The sequence below is a fragment of the Triturus cristatus genome, chromosome 1_2 (genome assembly GCF_964204655.1).
Source record: "Triturus cristatus chromosome 1_2, aTriCri1.1, whole genome shotgun sequence".
NCBI classification, from domain to species: Eukaryota; Metazoa; Chordata; class Amphibia; order Caudata; family Salamandridae; genus Triturus; species Triturus cristatus.
The window spans coordinates 807195335-807216374 of record NC_140580.1 but is presented as its reverse complement, the minus strand read 5'-3'; positions in this window follow the sequence as shown (position 1 = coordinate 807216374).

The window sequence follows — 21040 nt, the reverse complement described above, 5'->3', positions numbered from 1 at the left end:
GTTCTTTCCCCCTGCTGAACTGGATGGCAGACAATTTTTCGGAACGTGCAGATGATTTCCTCTTGGAAGCTGTTGCAACTTATAGTGCCTATGCCTTGATGGATGAACTTTAGCCCTGCTCATTTCATGGTGCATCCGTCGATGTGATATTTTCCTCCCCTTTTACATGGTTGATTTCCCTGCAACATCGTTCAGGTTTGACATTTCTTTTCTGACTTTTTCGCGTCCCTTCTATGGACTTCCAGTTCATGCCCTTGGTTCCGTTCTATCAAACTTGAACACTGCGTTCTCGAATTCGCACCCCTAATGGATGGAGGACTTTTGGAGGAGATGGGACTAGATGATCCTGTGATGTGATACCACTGAGCTGATCTGTGCGGTGGGGGGTCCCCCCCTCTAGCTTAGGGACCTGCTATTAGTCGAATGATACTACTATTAGTTTACTGCCGACAGAAAGATTGCTGTTTCCACTGTCAGTCTCTTAAGATTGCTCTTTTCAATGTCTATGATATTGCACCAATGCTGATGTTTCTGGCCTTGACCATTTGTCTGCTTATGTTGGCCACAGTCCTGCATCTTAGGACGCGAGGTTCATTGTTTGTACACATTAAACTTTACCTTGTCTGTGTCTATTCTGTTGTGGACTGATCTGTGAATCATGACGCACAGCTATGTATGATTCACACCATTCATGGGGATGTTGTAAGTCGCTAGTTCGGGCTTGTCTATACATTGGGACTGCCGGGCCCAACCTCGGATATCGAATGGGACACTTAGCTAGTCGGATGTGGGGTTTTGGGTTCTGAGGGGAGTTTGTGGTACGCCAAACATGTCTCCTTCGTGCCAGGCACCGCACCCCCTGTGATGGGGTCGTCCGTCCCTGCAGCCACGACACCTACCCGTGCCCCTCCTGTCCCTGCGGTGCCTGGTTCTTCCCCCCACATGATGCCCCCACTTCTTTGGATAATATGGTACAGTGTATTGTGCAGGCGAGCCTGGGGAGATGCGTCCCTACGTGTCCCCCCCCGGTGCTTCGCATCTGGTGTGGCCTATGGGCTTGTGGAATGGTGTACTGTGGCTACTTTCCTTCGAGATGCTGTATGTGGTTGTTATTTTCTCGTTTGCAAACTATTTCTATTCTGCTGTTGCTGCTGGTGCTGCTGCTCCCTGGGTTGGGGTGGTGATGATGTGTTGGGTGTCTGGTAAATGTTGTAGTGTCCTGCTCATGGGGTGGACCCTGGTATCTGCATGCCGTCACATGGTGTCTGCATATATTCGTGGGTCATGTTGGCTCTTACTGCATGGTGACATTGTCCCAAGGTGTGTTCCTTCCTCTGTGGCACCTGTCATCTTCCCTGCATGGTGTTTCCCAATTGTTGTGCTGAGCTGTGTCAACATTGCCTCAGTGTGTGACACATCCCTTCGACTTTGGCCATGCATGCTCTGCAATGTCTCCACCTGCATCATTTGTGGCATCCTTGCTGGTCACTGTACTTGTGTATGGCGTATATTGACATGACTTCATGTGGACATTTTCCGCACTTTGCATGTGTGTACTCCCTGCCTCACACACATGTGTTGCGTGTTCTGCAGAGTATTTGGGCACCTGCCTGACAATTGTGGGCATTGTATCTGTGTGTACTCCACCCTTTCACTTCCATGGGGGGCAACTGCTTGTTGTCTGCCCCGGCACCTGTGCATTCCTCTCATTCGTGGACTGTGCGTGACAGTATGTGTTCCCTTTGGCTCGCATTGTTTAGTGGTGTTTGACATGAGGGTGCAGTCTTGTGTCAAAATCTCAATGTGTGTATTGTGCTGCCTCCGCCAGGGGTGGGTATGCATGTATAATTTGTCCTCACATGCAGTGGGGGTAGGCCGACCATCCTCCTGGGAGTGGGACACTGCTGTCAGTGATGTGTTGTTATGGCACTATCGTCATTGTCTTGAGTTAGGGATACGTACATTTACCCATGGAGCTGTGGTCATCTGATAATGATGTTGGCCCCCCCATGTCTCTGTCCACTGCTGGGGGTCCTCGGCACCCACCTCTCATATGTCTGGGCACTGCTGGGAGTGATAGGCACACACCCCTATGTATCTGTCCACTGTCGTGGTATGTGCCATAACCACGCGCTGATGGCCTGGGTGGGGCCCGTGCCCCTAGGGCACCCCGACTTTGGGGGTGCGTCCCGTACACATGCCTTTGGGACGTGGGTGTGGCCGTACCGGCGTAGTTCGTGTGACGTAGGGGTGGGTGTGGTATGTGCCGTAACCACGCGCTGATGGTCTGGGTGGGGCCCGTGCCCCTAGGGCGCCCCGACTTTGGGGGTGTGGCCCGTACACATGCCTTTGGGACGTGGGTGCGGCCGTACCGGCGTAGTTCGTGTGACGTAGGGGTGGGTGTGGTATGTGCCGTAACCACGCGCTGATGGTCTGGGTGGGGCCCGTGCCCCTAGGGCGCCCTGACTTTGGGGGTGCGGCCCGTACACATGTCTTTGGGACGTGGGTGCGGCCGTACCGGCGTAGTTCATGTGACGTAGGGGTGGGCGTGGTATGTGCCGTAACCACGCGCTGATGGCCTGGGTGGGGCCCGTGCCCCTAGGGTGCCCCAACATTGAGGGTGCGGCCCGTTAACATGCCTTTGGGACGTGAGTGCGGCAGTACCGGCGGAGTTCGTGTGACGTAGGGGTGGGCGTGGTATGTGCCGTGCCACCATTGTGGTGGTGACGGGTACGCATCCACGTCCACTTCCGTTGTGGCGGGACGTGGGATTGGTGGACACGCCCCCCGAAGTGACCAGTCCATGGTGGCATTTGCTGTGCATGCTGTTGTAGTTATTTGTGGGGTGTGGGTTATGATTCCTGGCCCTTGCACACACACACACCCCCCTTTGCCCCTGGGGGTTGTTCTGACCTTCTGCGGCGTCTGCGTCGGTTTCTGTATACGAGGTGGTAGGCTATGAGGGCCGGGACGACGCGTAGGTTGGGGTCCATCGCTGTCCCTGGCGTGCCAGGTCTCCTTGTTCACGGCGTCCTCACTTTCCCGACAGTTTTTGGCTCCCGTAAATACTGCAGCGTGCGGAGTGACGTCGGCACGAATCGTACTTGCTGGTCCGTGAAACGCTGCCTGACTCCGTCCGGACGTCGCATGTGCGCCGTCCCGACAGTGATTCGAATGTACAAATTTTGCCGGTCGGTGTTTTTTCCGACTCGGCCGGTAATGGTATTTCTTTGCAAATCGTACTTGCGAGTTTGTAAGGTGTTTTTCCAGGGTACCTTTCGGACGGCAAAAACTCTCCGTCCGACCATTCGTACCCGGGTTTTACAGGATCGGAATCGGCACCCAAGTTTCACAATAATTTAATGTTTTTTATATAACTTTCTCAATGCCCTTAATTCCACTTTTGTTTGTGACCTCTATCTTACTGATCAATCTCATATGACTGTTTATCACTATCTGATACAGTTTAAATGTATTAGTTTTAAAAAGGTTTGTGACATTTAGAGGCCCATTAGGATGACGGGCGGACTAAAGTCCACCCGCCACTCTAGCGGTGCTGGGACCGGCCGCCAGTGGTGCGGCTCTCCTGCATCTGCAATTAGGATGCCACCACCACCGTGGCGGTGGCATCCTCCATTTCCAGCATTGTGGTGTGCGGTGTTCACAGCACCGCCCACCACAATGCTGGGAATGCACGTTGTGTATTGTCATGCACAAGGTGACAGGCACCGCGAGGTGCCTGCCACCATGTCCATGACAAAGCAGTGGGGTACCATAGGTACCCCCCTGTGCACCCCCCACCACCCTGAACACCCTGGGTGCCCGCAACGGGCCCCAAAGCCAAAACCGCCTGCGTTTTCATGGCGGAGTCTCCACCATGGAAAGGCAATTCCCCGCCACCATATTCCTTGGCTTTTCCGCCCGGTAGGCAATCGGGCGGATTGCCTACTGGCGGAAAACCGGCAGACGGTCTTCCCGTCCGCCGGGGTCCCCCTGCCATCGTAATGTGGTGGGGGAAAAGTGATGCGGGCGGTAGGTTTTGGCGGGCGGATCACTATCATAATGACCCCCAGAGTCTTGTTTCTAAGTCTTTTTTCTTTTATTGTTTTTTAGTGATATATGTTTCTTAACTTTTAAGAATGCTTTGGGTTGAAATATCTGTATGTATTTGAGTTTCAGTTTCAAATGTACTCTAGTTCTTTGTCACAGTACTCAAACCATTTCATATTGCCATCTACACTGTCTTGCTGTGTGCTTGTTTGCAGGTGTTACAACAATTGTTTTTTTTTGTTTCATTTTGTTAATGCTATCATTCTGATTTTTGGGAGTCTCCACAATAACTAATCAATCTTATATCACTGAGTATCAGTATTTCATACATTTCAAATGTTTATTTTCAATACAATTTTGACATTTAGCCCTAGTCTTAAATATGTTTTCCTTTCTGTTTTTATGGTGTTTCATATTTTTCTTAAATTTTACAGACTGTCTAAGTTGCAATTCCTCTATATATTTGTTATCCAATTTTAAATGTATTCAAGTTTTTGCTGTTTCTTTTCTCATACCCTTTTGCAAATCACAGGCTTTGAGACTTCAATGTGGCTTTGTGTATCACGCTCTATATTTTTCATTTGGATGTTTGTCTTTTTTGAGTTATACTCTATTGTTTATGATACTTTCCCGATGGCCCATCTCTTGAAATGGCCCTCATGAAAAGACAACACAAGAAAATAACCACATATTTACTCTGTAGCACCTACAATATTAAGACAACTGGAAAACAAGACTAACAATGTTTCATTCTGACTACCTTATAAACTTTAACCAGTCTAGAGGGAAATTCAAAGAACATAAACAATTACACAACCAGTTGATTAATTACATAGTGCCACATGTATCAATCTATTTTGAATTCGCAAACAGTGCACATCACTAAATATGGCCATTTTCAAGTACAAAATGGCATTTCAAGATGTATGGAAAGCTTTGGCAGTGCCTTTTGGGTAATCACAATGTTTTACAATTACCTAAAATTGCGACTCCAAATTGGGAACTGCAATGTGCGATTCCCTAAGAACATGTACCAAGCATTTCCTAAATTCAAACTGGGCATTTAGGAAATGCTATCACAATTTACTTCACGTTGATGGTAACCACGTGCAATTTTTGAAAATGCACAAAAAAATGCATGTTTCAAAATGCCATGCAACACACACATTTCTCTAGGACCTGTGTGCACTTCACATGTGCACATTTATTTTTTAGGGTGCTTCCGGGAGACATTATACTCACGTGCACCCTTGATTTTGCATTTCTTAATTTACGATTACCAATTAGGTAATTGCAAATTAGTTAATCCAAAACCATTCGCAGGAAGAAATGGAGTGGCATTTCCTAATAGAGATTCCCTAATTGATATTGCGACTCTGTAGAAATCGCTATTTTCTTACATACCATTTTGCATTCCCTAAATAGTAATTATCTAAAATTCACTATTTAGGGACTACAAAATGGAACTTTGATACGTGTGGCACATCTTGTTTTTTAGGTTAAAAAAACAACCACGGGGAGAGGAGTTGGCCTAACGGGTAGGTTGCTTGACCTCGGACCTGAGGAACTGGGTTCTAGTCTCGGTAACGACGCTGAACATCCTGTGATTCTGGGCAAATCACTTAATCTCCCCGTGCCTAACAAAAAAACTGAATGTGTGTCCTCATGTAACGTAACTGGTGCTATGTAAAGCACTCTGATACCTGATTGGATTCGGATCAAGTTCGCGCTATTTAAAACTCTGCAAAAGAAAAAAACATAACACAACTTGTGTAGCCATTTGAGCACCTTAATGTCAGTAGGAGTCACTGGCATAAGTGTTGTTATTTGAGATGTCTTTAGTGATGTCACTGATCATGTCTTGAGTGATATAATATATGAGGTAATATGCAATGCATTGCTGGGGCGTAAGTTATAATTACCTCAGGTAACTATAACTGCTGAATTTTCGAATAGTTTTGTGCAAGTGAAATCTGAGCCTTACTATAATGCTCCTGTAACCTTAGGTTTTTTCAGTGAATACCTAAGGTTTGTTTAAATTCTATTTCCTAACTATAATGTCCCTATAACCTTTGGTTTTTTCAGTAAATTTCTACAGTTTAAATTTTATTTCCTAACTGTAACCTGTAGACTTTGACAATGGATGTGTGAATGGCTGCATAGATTGGTGAGTGTGTGTATGAGTAGCTGTAGGAGTCTGTGACTGGTGCTATAGGTGGGTGTGTGTCTGGCTGTATGGATCTGTGAGCATGTGTGTTTGAGTGGTGGTATAGATTTGGGGCATTTTCATACTTTGGGTTTTTAAAAGGGAGAACCATGCACTCTTACAAGGACACTTCAATAAAGAAACCCCTCATTACAGTTCCCCAAGTTCAGATTGCGCTCCAATAGATTAATGATGCATTCACTTCTACTAACGATTTCAGATCATTTTTTCAATGTAGAGTATTAGAGGAAACTTATTTGCTTTGCATTTTCCAAGCCCAAGAAGTTAGGATTGTTTGTACTTTACTCAAGTGGAGCTTCACCTGGGGCACCTGCTAGGTTTACATTTGTAAGTGCTTCTCATTGAGGTTTAATTGATCTGAAATGATCATCAAAACCATAATGGAAGCTTATTTTTTTTAAGAAAAACTACAGTTTTTCCAATAAGAAGTCTACCTATCTGCACTACTTTCTACTGGCAAATTAGTAAATCCTTTCTCAATGTGTAAAAGCCTAGTATATATTGTAGAGCTGTGTAATGGACCACCTATTTATGTTTTTCTCTGTATCTTTCCTTGCTCTTTGTTTCAGTGCGTTAATAACTGTATCTTTTTCTACATTTTTTATCCACCGCAAATTCTTTGTGAAATATTGTGCACATATGTTTGGGTTCACAGAAAAGTCGTGAGGATACCGTGTTTTTGAAAAAGAGTAAAACACATATATACATGTAGTGTAATTGATTTTTGACAACAGCTGTTTACTAATAAAGGGCCTCATTGCGATCACGGTGAGACTGCCATCGTAAGTCAATTTTCCGCCCGCCAAATAACAGTGGCGGGCAGTTCCGTAACGGTCAGAAACTCCGACCGCCACCCATCCGACAAGCTCCTTGAGCCCGTTGGTGCATTGGAGGCCTTCCTATCCCTAAAATGGTAGCAGTGCCTACCAAGCACTGCCTTAGGGATTAGGATGGTCCCTCCCCGCCAGCCTTTTCATGGCGGTTCACCCACCATGGAAAGGCTGGCAGGGATGGACATTGGGTGCCTGTAGCAGACCCCTTCATCCCGGGTCCTTGATTGCGGGTGTGGCCGGACACCATAGGTGCCCCCCAACAGTACTCTGCATCCCACTGTACCTGTCACGTAGTACAGGGATGTGTTACACATCCCTTTTTTCCATTGCCAAGGGTGCTGCAGCCAGCAGCATCCGCTGCAATTGAAACACTGGACAATGCGACTGCCACGGTGGCGGTCGCATTGTAATTTGTCCTGTGGGACCCCAGACACTATGTCGGGTGGTCCCCATCTCCGTTAGGGTGGAGAGCGGTCCATAGTGTTTAAACTTGTATTTCTTTTATTAATATTAATGGACAGCAAGTATTAATTGTGTTTCACGTCGGCGCAACAACGCAGGTCTTCACAATGACTTCAAATGAAGTTCCCACCTATTTCTTCCTTCTTGAAGGTTCCAGTTTGTATTTGTTTCATTCTTGGAAGTGTGCTATAGTTGGAGTGTAGAACTCTGATTTGTGTATTTTTTTGTCATTTTTTGCTGAAATTAAATGGAGTCAGGAAAAGGTGAGGAGAAGGCACTCCTTCAAGAAACTGAGGAGAAGGAGGTACCAGCTTGAAGAGAAGACTTTTCTGATGGGGGAACAGCGCCCAAGAAACAAAGTGTAGCTTGGGGTATTCCCAGCATCCCAACTGGTGACTCTAAAACAGTTGCAAAGATTGTAAAGTGCTCCTTGTGCAACATAACCCTCTCAAGGGGCACCACAAAAAATATTGTTGTACCACTTAAAAACTTATCATAAGAATGATTTCAAGAGGGCACAGAAGGGAATAGCTGGATATGGGCCATTAATATCTGGTGCTGCACCACCTGTTCCTGGAGAGAGAGCACTAGCGAAAGTGGAGAGCCAGCCACCACAAATATATCCTGAATTGAAACGCATTGGGATGTTTTGCCTTGATTGCAACACCACGCTCAAAGACAGTGAGCAGTCTGTGGATGTGATCTTGGAGCGTGCAATACAACTTACCTGTTAATTATTTTAATCATTTACACTCGTTTTTTCCACAGTTTTTGTGTTTGTGGATACAATTCCTTTCACTTGTTGCCATTTTATTTGAAAAAATCTACAAAAAAACACAAAAAGAAGAAAAAAAAAGTTCTAGTCAGAGCTGCCTTTCATTTTTTAAAACTATATTTTTATTATTTTTTCCATTTGTAACATGAAGTAGTAGCATATTGTATTATAGTATTCAGTAGCATCAGCCTTGTTACAGAATTTCATTCGCAGTAATTACAACATCACATATAAGTATACAGTGGGCGCGGCTAGGTGCAAAAGCTTTCAACTTTCACTTGTCTCGACACGTAGTGCCTGTCTGAGGCAGCAAGCCTGGTGTACAATTATGTTGTGCAATGAGCGATATGTGAGAAACAGTGCTTTTCAGATAATCCCTCTTAGGAATGTGCTTGATAAACTGGGGAAACAGGGCTGAAGAAAGGAAAAAAATTTAAAAAAGGGGGGGAAACTTGAGGCTGAGTTGGAGTATCTCATGAGTCTGTTTGCGTGTGCGCGTGGGTACGTGCGTAGTCTATTGTACCTACACCAGCTGCTCTGTCAGCTGCCCCCTGGCAAATGCATGCCCCGGGTGACATAGTGCAGTTGTGACAACAGGCCAAGTGTATTTGGGTGACTTGGAGGTACAGGACGCGTGCACGGCAAAGCTTAGATGGATCAGGCACTTGCAGAGGCTAGTCTGACTGGTCTGTGCTTTGTTGTAGTGCTGTCAGAAATACATCCCAGTTTGCAGATATAGGTATTTTCCTAAGTCCCATGGTTCTTCTCTTTGGATCGCTAGACTCTCTGCTCTAGCCCATGTGAGCAGTCAGAACTGCCTTTCATGAGTAAAAAACTAAATAAACTGTATGTCTGTGAATGTGTAGAGGGGAGTGGTTGGATAAGTGTGTGACTGAGTGTGCTAGTGGCTGCATGGGTGAGTGATTGGGTATGTAAGTGTCTATATGGGTTAGTGGGTGGCTGTATTAGTGAGTGACTGGGTGGATGAGTGCCTGTATTAGTGTGTAACTGGCAATATGATTGAGTGTGTGAGTGTTTGTATAAGTGAGTGAGAGGGTGTGTGGGAGGATATCTCAATGAATGAATGAGTGCCTCTATGGGTGAGTGAGGTACTGTGTAGGTGGCTGCATGCATGAGTGGGTGGATGTGTATGTGGCTGTATAGGAGAATGACTGGGTGTCTCAGTGGTTGCATGAGTGAGTGATTAGGGGGTGAGTGTTTATATAATTGAGTGACTGGGTATGTGTGTGGCTCTAGGGATGAGTGATTAGGTGTGAGTGGCGTTTTGAGTGTGAGTCTGCATGTGTAAGTGGCTACATGAGTGAGTGACTGTGTCAGTTGCTATTTGAGTCAATGGGTGGGGGTGAGACCCACTCTATGAGTGAAATAGTGGGTATGTGAGTGGCTGTTTGAGAAAGTGACTGATTGTATAAGAGGCTGTAGGGATCAGTGACTGGGTATGTGAGTCCCTGTATGACTGAGCGATTGTGTGTGAGTGCCTGTAAGAATGAGTGACAGTCTATCTGATTGGTGTATGGGTGAGTGAATGTATGTGTGAGAGTCTGTATGATTGAGTGAGTGGTTGTGTGAGTGGCTGGATAGGTAAGACACCTCATATGTTAGTGCCTGTATGAGTTATTGATTGGGTGGGTGGGTGAGTGTGCATAAATGAGTGACTGGCTGTTAGTGACTATATGGGTGAGTGAGTGGGTGAGCAAGTGTGTGTTTATAAGTTAGTCCCTGGATATGTACATGGCAGTATATCTGACTGAATGGGGTGTAAGAGACTGTATCTTTTAGTGACTGGCAGTGTGAGTATTTGTGTAGGTGAATAACAAACTGTGTGAGTACCTATATGGGTGAGTCAATGTGTGTGTAAGTAGCTCTGGGAATGAGTCAGTGGCTATCTCAGGGTTTGTATCAGTGTGTGTCTGGCTGTATCAGTTGCTGTATTATTGTGTGTATGAGTATAGTAGTTTATACAAGAGTGTGTTCCTGGGTCTATCAGTGTGTCTGGGTGTGTCAGTGAATGCCTGGCTATGTTATTATATGCATCAGTGTGTACCTGGATGTATTAGAGTATGCATGACTATGTGCCTGGGTGTGTCAATCTATGCATGAGTGCATGTATGGGTGTGTTAGTGTCTGTATCAGGGTCTGTATCAGTATCTGTCTGGGTGTGGTAGTGAATGTAACACTGTGTGACTGGGGTTGTCACACTCTGTATGTAAATGAGTGTGTAAATATCTATATCAATGAGTAAGCAAGTGCATGAGTGTCTGTCTGAATCACCGTGAGTGTCTGTATGGGTGATGAAGTGACTTAGGGCCTGATTACGACGGTGAAAGGCCCACCACCGCCGGCCTGTTGGTAGTGGGCCCTCCACCATCGTACTGTAGTTTTCCACCCGCCAGATTACTATGGCAGGTGGAAATGTGGTGGACGGAAAGACCGACCACCACGGTTCCGACTGGCACTCATTTTCCGACTTCCTGTCGGAGCAGCCGCATTGCCCAGCATGGCAGCGGTACCTGTGAGCACTGCCGTTGGGATTATGAAATCCCTTTTCCACAGGTTGTTTCACAGCGGTCAACCCACCACTAAACTGTAAGCGGAAAAGGATTAAGGAGGGCCCGCTATGGGCCCCCAAATCCTTTTCCACCTGGGCCGGGGGAAAGAGCACTGGGGGCACCTATGGTGCTCCCTACATTTTCTGCACCATGTGGAAGGCACCGCATGGTGCCAGCCAAGTTGTGCAGGGAAAACTTAAAGGTACAGCAGCAGCCGCCACAATGTTAAATACGGCAGATGCAACCGCCATGGTGGCAGTTGCATCATAATTGCATATGTGGGACCGCCGCCTTATAGGCGGGCGGTCCCCATCACTAGGACGATGGTGGATGCACAGAAGTTTGTCCACCATCGTAATCAGGCACTTAGGGGGTCATTATTATAGCGGGCAGATCGCCACCACCCGTATGGCGGCGGCGATCCACACGCCAATTCTCACCGCCCACCTACCATTTCCCTGCCATATTACGATGGCGGGGGGGACCCCGGCAGCCGGAAAGACCGTCCGCTGGTTTTCTATGCCGACACCGCCATCCATATTAGGATGAATGCGGAGACGTGCCTTTCCATGGCGGGAAAGGCATGCGGTTTCTGCCTTAGGGGGCCTGTTGTGGGCCCCCAGGGTGTTCAGAGGTGCCCTCGGGTGGTACCTATGGTACACCCCTACATTTGAATGCACAAGGTGGCAGGCACCGCGCTGCCTGTCACATTGTGCATTCAAATGCATAACATGCATTTTTCACATTGCGGCGGGTGCTGCTTGCAGCACCGCACGCCACAATGTAACAAATGCGGGATGCGCCCGCCAGTGTGGCGGGCGCATCCTAATGCCACTGGCGGGACTGCCGCACCTTCGGCGTTCAGTTCCTTGCTCCCCCACCATCATAATGGGCCCCTTAGTAACTGGTCCTCTGTAATATGGAATATGTTTGGGAACAGCTGTATAAGTAACAGTGTTAGTAGCTGTTTCCATCAGTAAGTACATGTATGCGTCATTGTTTACATGAGTTAGTAGATCTGGTTCCAGCTGTAATTTCAAAATGGGTTAAACAAAGTGGTGGCAAGCTATACCAAGTGCTCTTCATGTTTATAACGTGTCTAAGGAATATTTCTGTGGTAGAATATGAATTTTTAGACATCTAAACACGTGGAACTTCAGCCACTATTGAAAAAGAGAAAGAAAATAAATATATGTTGGTATTTCATTTTGAAAATTACAGAAATATAACAATACACTTTGCTTATATTGTAATGCTAAATCCCAATAGATTAAAACATTTCATTTTCCCTTTTTAGTGTTCTCAGCTTTCGCACTTCTTCACCATAAACAATGGTCTGTATGAAGCATTATCCTTGAACACTGGAAGAAAAAAAACAATCAATAGATTGTAAAAAAAACTGCATAGTACTTCACTATAAATAAGTGACACTATGCATTGTGCTCACAACAATACATCGAATCAGTTGTTTTATCTGGAGTTACTAATGTAAACATACCTATGTAAGAAATATTTTTTAAATGATTGTATCTGGTACAGTACTACAATTTAATGTAAATCACTGTTTAATTTTGGATATCCTCTTGAAACATCACCCCTGGTAGGCCAAATGATATACAAACTGCTGATGAGCCATGCAAAGAAATTCCACACAGTAGTTTCTTTCCACAAATAATACGTAGACGTTTGGTTGGAGAAAAAAAAGGTGGACAATTTCTTAGTTTTGAAGACAGTTTTTTTTTCAGCTTAAGGCTGCTGTAATTGGATTATGTTCATCCAGTTACGTCTTTAATTAGACAAAGTAGTATTTGGAAGTCATATTAACTCCTTTCTGGAAGATAAAAAACTGTTGAATTTTGAAGAACTTTTTAAAGACATTGCCCCCAGTAGGCCGAATAATGTCGAAAACACAGATGAACCATATAGAAGCAACGGTATTCAGTCAAAATATGGAGTTTGAAATTTTGACTTACACTATTATGAAGTTCTAAATACCGTGACAGAAATATCGTCAGCAAAAATATCTTGGTCAAGAATATCGACTTCAAGGTAAGAAATATCGATTTTAAAAATTAGAAGTCATTAATATAATTTGCAAAAATATAGGTGTCTATTATAATGGCGGGCGGATCTCCACCGCCATACGGGCGGTGGTTATCCGCTCGCCATTATCTTCCGCCCGTATGTAATTTACCCCCCGCCTGATTATGTTGGCGGGGGGTACCACGGCGGACGGGAAGACCGTCCACCGCTTTTCAGCCCTGTCAATGAGTTGACTGGGCGGAAAAGGTTGTAATATGGCGGCGGTGTCTGTTAGACACCGCCATCCATATTACAATGCATGCAGGGATGTGCCTTTCTGTGGCGGTGTTGCCGCCATTGAAAGGCATGCGGTCTTTGCTAGTGGGGGCCTGTAGCGGGCCCCCAGGGAGTTGGGGTGTGGGGGGTGCACACGGGGGTACCTATGGTACCCCCCAGCATTTGCAGGCACAACATGGCAGGCACCACGTGGTGCCTGCCACGTTGTGCATGCAAATGCACACACAACATGCCTTTTTGGCATTGCGGCGGGTGGTGCTGAAAGTACCGCCTGCCACAATGTCAAGAATGCAGGATGTGCCAGCCAGTGTGGCGGGTGCATCCTAATCACCCCCACGGGACTGCCGCACCTATGGTGGGCGGTCCCTTTTTCCATCAGCCATCCTAATGATGCCCTTAGTTGTTAAAAAGATCGCTTTTTTAATTAGTGCTATGTATTTTAGTATATATTTTAAATGTATGTGATGTATTTTTTGTGGAAATATTGTTTATATTTTTTAATATATGTGTTAAGCTTTTAGTAGTTAATTTTATTTTAATTAAATTTTGCGTTTTTTAGTTCTGTAGCGGATTGTGGGTTTACAGGGGAATAGGGTGGGAAGTAATTAAATTATAATAAATTAATGCATATATTTATATATTAATATTTTTTTAATTGAGATTTTATAATGTTAGTAGTGTTTCTAATTTTGTGGGTAAATTTTAGGTGCGGGTTGTTGCGTTTATAGAGAAAAAGGGTGGGAAGTAATTTATTTTAATTAATTAATAATTAGTTGTTAATTAATATTAATTAATTAATCGACAATTAATTATAGCAATTGTGTAATTAATTTTAGGTGTGGGTTGTGGGGTTTATAGGGTAAAGGGTGTGAAGTAATTTATTTTGAATTATTAATAATTAGTTGTTAATTAATATTAATTAATTAATTAACAATTAATTAGAGTAATTGTGTAATTAATTTTAGGTGCAGGCTGTGGGGTTTTTAGGGGTAAAGGGTGGGAAGTAATTTATTTACATTAATTAATGATTAGTTGATAATATTGACTAATTAATTGATTAATTGATTAATTGATTGGATCCCCCTCGAACACAGAAAGACCGTCACTCATGCCCTGGTCACCAGTAGGCTCGACTACGACAATGCACTCTATGCCGGAATAAACAAAAACCTCACCGCAAGCTACAAAACATCCAAAACGCCACCTCAAGACTGGTCCTCAACCTGCCAAGACACTGTCACATCTCCCAGCACCTGCGAACACTCCACTGGCTCCCCATCGAAGTTAGAGTCACTTCAAGATGCTAACCCACGCTCACAAGGCCCTCCACGACACCAGACCAGCGTACCTGAAGAGCTGACTCAAATTCCACGCACCCCAAAGGACCCTAAGATCAGCCCAGCTCTCCTATGCAGTAGTCCCCCGCACCAGAAAGACCAGATCGGGAGGCCGCTCATTCTCCTTCCTTGCGGCCAGAGCCTGGAACGACCTTCCGCTCCAGCTCAGACAGATAACATCGCTCCCCATCTTTGCAAGAAAGCTCAAAACCTGGCTCTTCGACAGACCCCCTCCGTGATGGGCTGGAACCTGCGAGCCCCCCCTCACCTCCAGCACCTTGAGACCCTTACGGGTGAGTAGTCGCGCTTAACAAACACCTGATTTGATTTGATTTGATTGATAATTGATTAGTGTAATTGTTTAATTATTTTTTTGTGTGCAGGTTTTGGATTTATAGGTGTGAAGGGTGGGGAATAAATTAACTTTGCTAATTTTTTAATATTTGTTAAATGCTATTAGATATTTAATTGTAAAAGTGTTTTAATTGTGCAATTAATTTACAGTTTAACTTTAGGTGGGGTAGGAAGTTAAATATATTTTAAGTGTTTTAATGTGTTTTTTAATTAATAATATTTGTTTAATTAATAATTATTATGATGATTATGCAAATATTTGTTTTTGATGTGGGTTGTGAGTTGTGTGATGTTATAGGGCAGGAAGTAAACAGACTAAAGGTATGTAATAATTAATGTTTTTGTTAAATCATTTCTTAATATTTATTTGTTTGAAAATTATTTATTTATATTAATATATAATTTGTAGGTATTTGTGATATGTATTTAATTTTATAATATGTTTGTTTTCATTTTAATATTAAGGTGACGATTCCGATCCTGTAAAACCCGGGTACAAATGGTCGTACGGAGCGTTTTCTCCGTACGACTCGTACCTGGGAATTCCACCGTACAAACCAGCAAGTACGAATTCTACAGAAATACCATTTCCGTACGATTCGTAAAAAACACCATAAGGCTAAAAAATACATACAATTCCGATCCTGGACAGCGCGTACGTGACGTCCGCACGGAGTCAGGCAGCATTTTACGGACCAGCAAGTACGAATCGTCCCCACAGCACTCCGCACGGCTATATTTATACGGGAGCCAAAAAGTGCCAGAAAAGCTAAGTACGCCGCGATGCATGATGAAAAGGGGGCCCAGTACGCGCCGTATCCCCAGCCCCCCATATGTACGTGCCGTACCCCCAGCCCAGTATGTACGCGCCATACCCCCAGCCCCCCCGTATGTACGCGCCATACCCCCAGCCCCGTATGTACGCGCTGTACCCCCAGCCCCCCTCGTATGCACCCGTCGTACCCCCAGCCCCGTATGTACGCGCCTTACCCCAGCCCCCCCGTATCTACGCGCCGTACCCCTAGCACCCCCCGTATGTACGCATCATACCCCCAGTCCCGTATGTACGCGCCGTACCCCGGCACGTACATACAGGGGGGCTGGGAGTACGGCACATACATACGGGGGGGCTGGGGGTACGGTGCATACATACAGGGGGGGCTGGGGGTACGGCGCATACATACGGGGGGCTGGGGGTACGGCGCGTACATACTGCGCGGGGGTACGGCGCGTACATACGGGTCTGGGGGTACGGCACGTACATACAGGGCTGGGGGTACGGCACATACATACGGGGGGGCTGGGGGATACGGCGCGTACATACGGGGCTGGGGGTACAGCGCGTACATACAGGGGAGGCTGGGGGTACGGCGCGTACATACGGGGCTGGGGGTACGGCGCATACATACGGGGGGTGGGGGTACGGTGCGGACGTACGCGGGAGGGGAGGGAGGCTGGGGGGGCCATACGACTCGTACCCCGGGCACAAGTGTACCCGGGGTAGGGGTCGTGCAAAGTTCGCTCCGTACGGGACGTTTTCCATACGCTTGTGTATTCGGGACGCCGGTACAGATCGGACATGTGCGCTCGGACTTCAGTTTTACGACTCATACGTAAAACTGTCCGGGGACGTCTCGTAGACTTTTCCCGAGGTCATTCGTATGTATTTTTCACGTACGAATCGTACTTCGCCGTTTGTACAGGACTTGTACAATTCGACGTAAAAAAATACGGATACGAGTTGGACGGTAAATTATTTTAACGGATCGGAATCGGCACCTAAATGTATATTTTTTGTGCATATTTATATTTTTCTTTTATTGATATTTTGTTAGGTTTTAATTTTGAACTGACTGGAGTGAGAATAGTTAATTTTACCCCTCTGCTATCCAACACTTTCCCTACTGTTGCACTCACTGGAGTGGGAATAGTAATTGTTACTTCTCTGCTATGGAACACTTTCCCTACTGTTGCACTCACTGGAGGGAGAATAGTGAATTGTATCCCTCCGCTATCCAACACTTTCCCTACTGTTGCACCCACTGGAGTTGGAATTATAATGTTGCTCCCTCCGCTAATCAACCCTTTCCCTACTGTTGCACTCATTGGAGTGGGAATAGTCATTTTTACCCATTTGCTATCCAACACTTTTCCTACTGTTGCACTCATTGGAGTGGGAATAGAAATTTTTACCCCTCCGCTATCCAGCACTTTCCCAATTGTTGCACTCACTGGAGTGCAAATAGTACCTTGTATCCCTCCGCTATCTAACCCTTACCCTACTGTTGCACTAATTGGAGTGGAAATAGTCATTTTTACCCCTCCGCTCTCCAACACTTTCCCTACTGTTGCACTTACTGGAGTGGGAATAATAATGTTTACCCCTCCGCTATCCAACACTTTCTCTACTGTTGCACTCACTGAAGTGGGAAATTGAAGTTCAAAGATTTAGAATATTTTAATTTATAATGGAATGGTTTTTGAAATAGATTTTATGTTATTGGTATATGTAAATATATTTATTTGTTAAACTTCATGTAATTTTTTATATAATTTTAAAATTATAAAAGACGTGAAAATTGTTAGTTTAATAATTGTTTTAAAGTAAATATATATATATGTATATATATATATATATATATTCATTATTATATATGTGTGTTTAATTTTTTTAATTAAGTTTATTTGTTATATTTGTTAAAATGTATACTAAATCTAACTTATTTTCTTAAATTAATTTTATTTTTTAATATATTTAATATTGATTGATTACAATTTGTATCTATAAAAATCGAAATTTTCTACAACTATATTTTGTACTTACCATTATAAGTATAGGATGTAGATATTTTTGATTTATATTTTGGTTGCGATACTTTTGTACGCCAATATTTTGGATGTCGATATTTCAGCACTGTAGCCCAGTTTTTTTAATCAAGATATCCTTCTTAGAACTTCGGTTGATGAAGGAAAAAGATAAGAGTTTTGTAGTTTGAAAGGAAGTTTCAGTTCGAATTTTAGGTTATTGTCATTGCATTCTGCCCATCCATTTTCACTCTTTAACCCCTTCGCTGCTGCGGACATTCCGCTGCAGCGCTGGGGGGGGCAGGGGGGCAGCGCGGTGGGCCTGTGCTCATGAGCGGGGAAGGGGTTAAATAGACAGTATTGTATCCAGAGATTGCATTTATTCCTTCATGATCATGAAAGGTGATAGCCAAAGTAATAAATGTTCTTCCTGAAATAGATATTTGTCCTGCTTTGAAGTTTGCACTTTGAGTTTCCAATTTGGAATCATCTGATCTGCATTGTTGTAGCAATGCTATGAGGTATTTACCAGTTGTTGTTAGGATTAAAGTAGACGTAACATTCGATCTGCAATTTAGGCAGGTCATATTTTGGTTAGCTTTCTTCAGCAATTTGTCAAAAGGCATATATTTTGGAATCTGGTAATGTTAAATAGAGAAAACGTTCAGAATTTAGGGGCCCATTACGATGATTGGGTCCGACTGCCATGCGTGCGGTGGTCCTGCATATACAATTATGATGGGATGGCCACCGCTGCGGTTGGATTCCACACCATTAACAATGCGGTGGTGGCTGCTGACAGCAGCACCGCCGAGATGTTAAAACGAGCATGTTGCGCATTTCACTGCACTATGTGCCAGGCACTACATTGTGCCTGCCACTTGGTGCAGTGAAATGCAGTGCATCCACACCTCCCCCCAACACAAGGGGGGCCCCTGAAGACATTCTCAACCAGCCTTTAAATGGTGGTTCAACCGCCATGAAAAGGCTGGCTTCCGCCGGCATCATAATTGTGCTGGTGGAGCCTGCTATGCTCTGCCGCCATTGTGAGCATACTGACCGCTCCGCCCTGCAATCGTGACCCTTGCTACCAGCGGAAAAGCGGCGGAGAGACTTTCCGTCCACCGCGATACCCACCGCCATCATAATATGGTGGGGGTAAATCTCATGATGATGGCGGAACGATCGCCACCGTCGGCCCGGCGGTGGCTATTTTACGCCATCGTAATGAGCCCCTTATTTCAGTGGTAGATAAATAATCACGATCTTCACTGTCATGGTTCCATATGTAACTCAGTCTGATTAAATCCTCAATATTCTTCTTCTAAAACTCCAAACATAATCATAATAAATTATTGTGCAACTGAATGTTAGGAACCAAGTAGGTTCTCCTATGTTTCTCAACATGCATTTCAGCTCACCGTGACGATGATACCAATACTCATTGGTGCCACGTTGGCACGCCATCAAATTAATCAAGTTGTGTTCCAGGTTTTCATCTTTTCCTTGAACTTTGACCGCAAATTCAGTTGCTGTAAGATTTTGCAGTTTAAGTAAGAGTGCCAATATATGACTCTGTTTTAGTAATCTATGGCTCTTTAACTGTGTATGATAGTGGTTGTACGAATACCTCAGTGCCTGTGTTAGGGATTAGAGGGGCATGATGGTGTGTCTGCAAGTGCCTTTGATACTGCTGCATACATAAGTAGTTTCTGAGTATGTGGGTAAATGTATAAGTCCCTCTGTCAGTCTGTGACTGGGTGAGAGAGAGGCTTTATGCTTTGGAAACATGTTTGTTAGTTGCATTATGGGTGGTATACTCGATGTAGTTCTTGGCATAGGGGTCAGCAAGTGCATGACTAACTTACTAACACTCACAAGGACATCGTTCAATCTAGTAAGCACATGGCACCATGTTTTATGACATACCTACAGCATATCTCAGATGTCAGCTATGTTTACTAAAACATGGATTTAATACTTGACAAACAGCTTTTATATGCCAAGTGAAGCTGGCAGTGGCAGTAAACAAATCTACCCTATAATTTACCAACACCTACCCTAAAGGTTATCTAATACGCCATATTACAATAAGTGCCCCGGTTCGCAACAGGCGTTTGCGCCCACTCCGCTTGCCCCCGGGGCACTTTGGTATTATAGACGGGGGCGCAGACGCTGTGCATCCCCTTCTATAATACTGATAGTGCTGGCACAATTAAAGCACCAGCGCTATCTTCAGAAGGCGTGCCCTATGCAAATAAGGGAACTCATTTCACTCTGTGCCTGCGCCGTATTACAGAAGCGGGCGCAGAGTCAAAGGAGCCCTAGGAGGCACACTGACTGTGCGTCATTTAAAAGATGGTACGCCTCTTCACAGCAGCCTTCTGCAATGGGGGGTAAAGGGGATCCCATGGACCCCTTAGACATCACTGACTGCACCCGCCTGCAAGGGGAGCTCTATTACCATGTAAAAGTGTGGGTGAGTGCCACCTGCACTGTGAAAACACGGAGCAGCTGCTCTGTGTTTTCACATGAATGTGCTGCCCCCAGGGCAGCGTGAGTTCGTGGCTGCCCTGGGGGCAGCGCATACATCATAATAGGGTGAATTGTGATTGTTTGTGCCTCCCCTTTTAAAAGGTGCACTGGGTGCAAACAATCACAATGCATAATACGACCCCTAGAGTGCATGTTTTTTAATTTCATTTCTGGAACTTGTAGTCCTCTATTAAAATGAAATACATAGGACAACAAATCCCAGAGTTCAAAGAAAAACATTCTTTGTGAGCCGCACATCATGTATATATACGTAAAACTTTGCAAACCTCCTAATACATTGTTATGTATACATTTAACCCTTAGCAAGCAGTTTTTTTCTAGCAATTAGAGTATGCAGTAAAGCAGCAGATGTACAATAAACAGTTCCAGGGCAATGCATTATGAACCAATTACTCACACACCTAGTCTGCACCTCACACATACAGTTTGATACTCACGCACTCACAAGCGCCTTACTCACCTTTTAATAAATGTATAAAAATACACTGCCACTCATAGATCATCTGATCAAGTTTCAACGCTTTACTTTATATTTCACACTTACTTTTATCAACCTCAAATTCGCGAAAAATTGCGGGTGTCCCAAAATCATATTTACCTTGCTATTTTTAAGAGTGTAAAACTGCAGGACACTTTATAGCAAACCCTCACTAGGAAATTAAACCCTTATTATGCAACAATGAGGTGCAGATTTCGATCCGGCAAAATAAATTTGCGTACGACTCGTATCCGTATATTTTCACGTACGAATC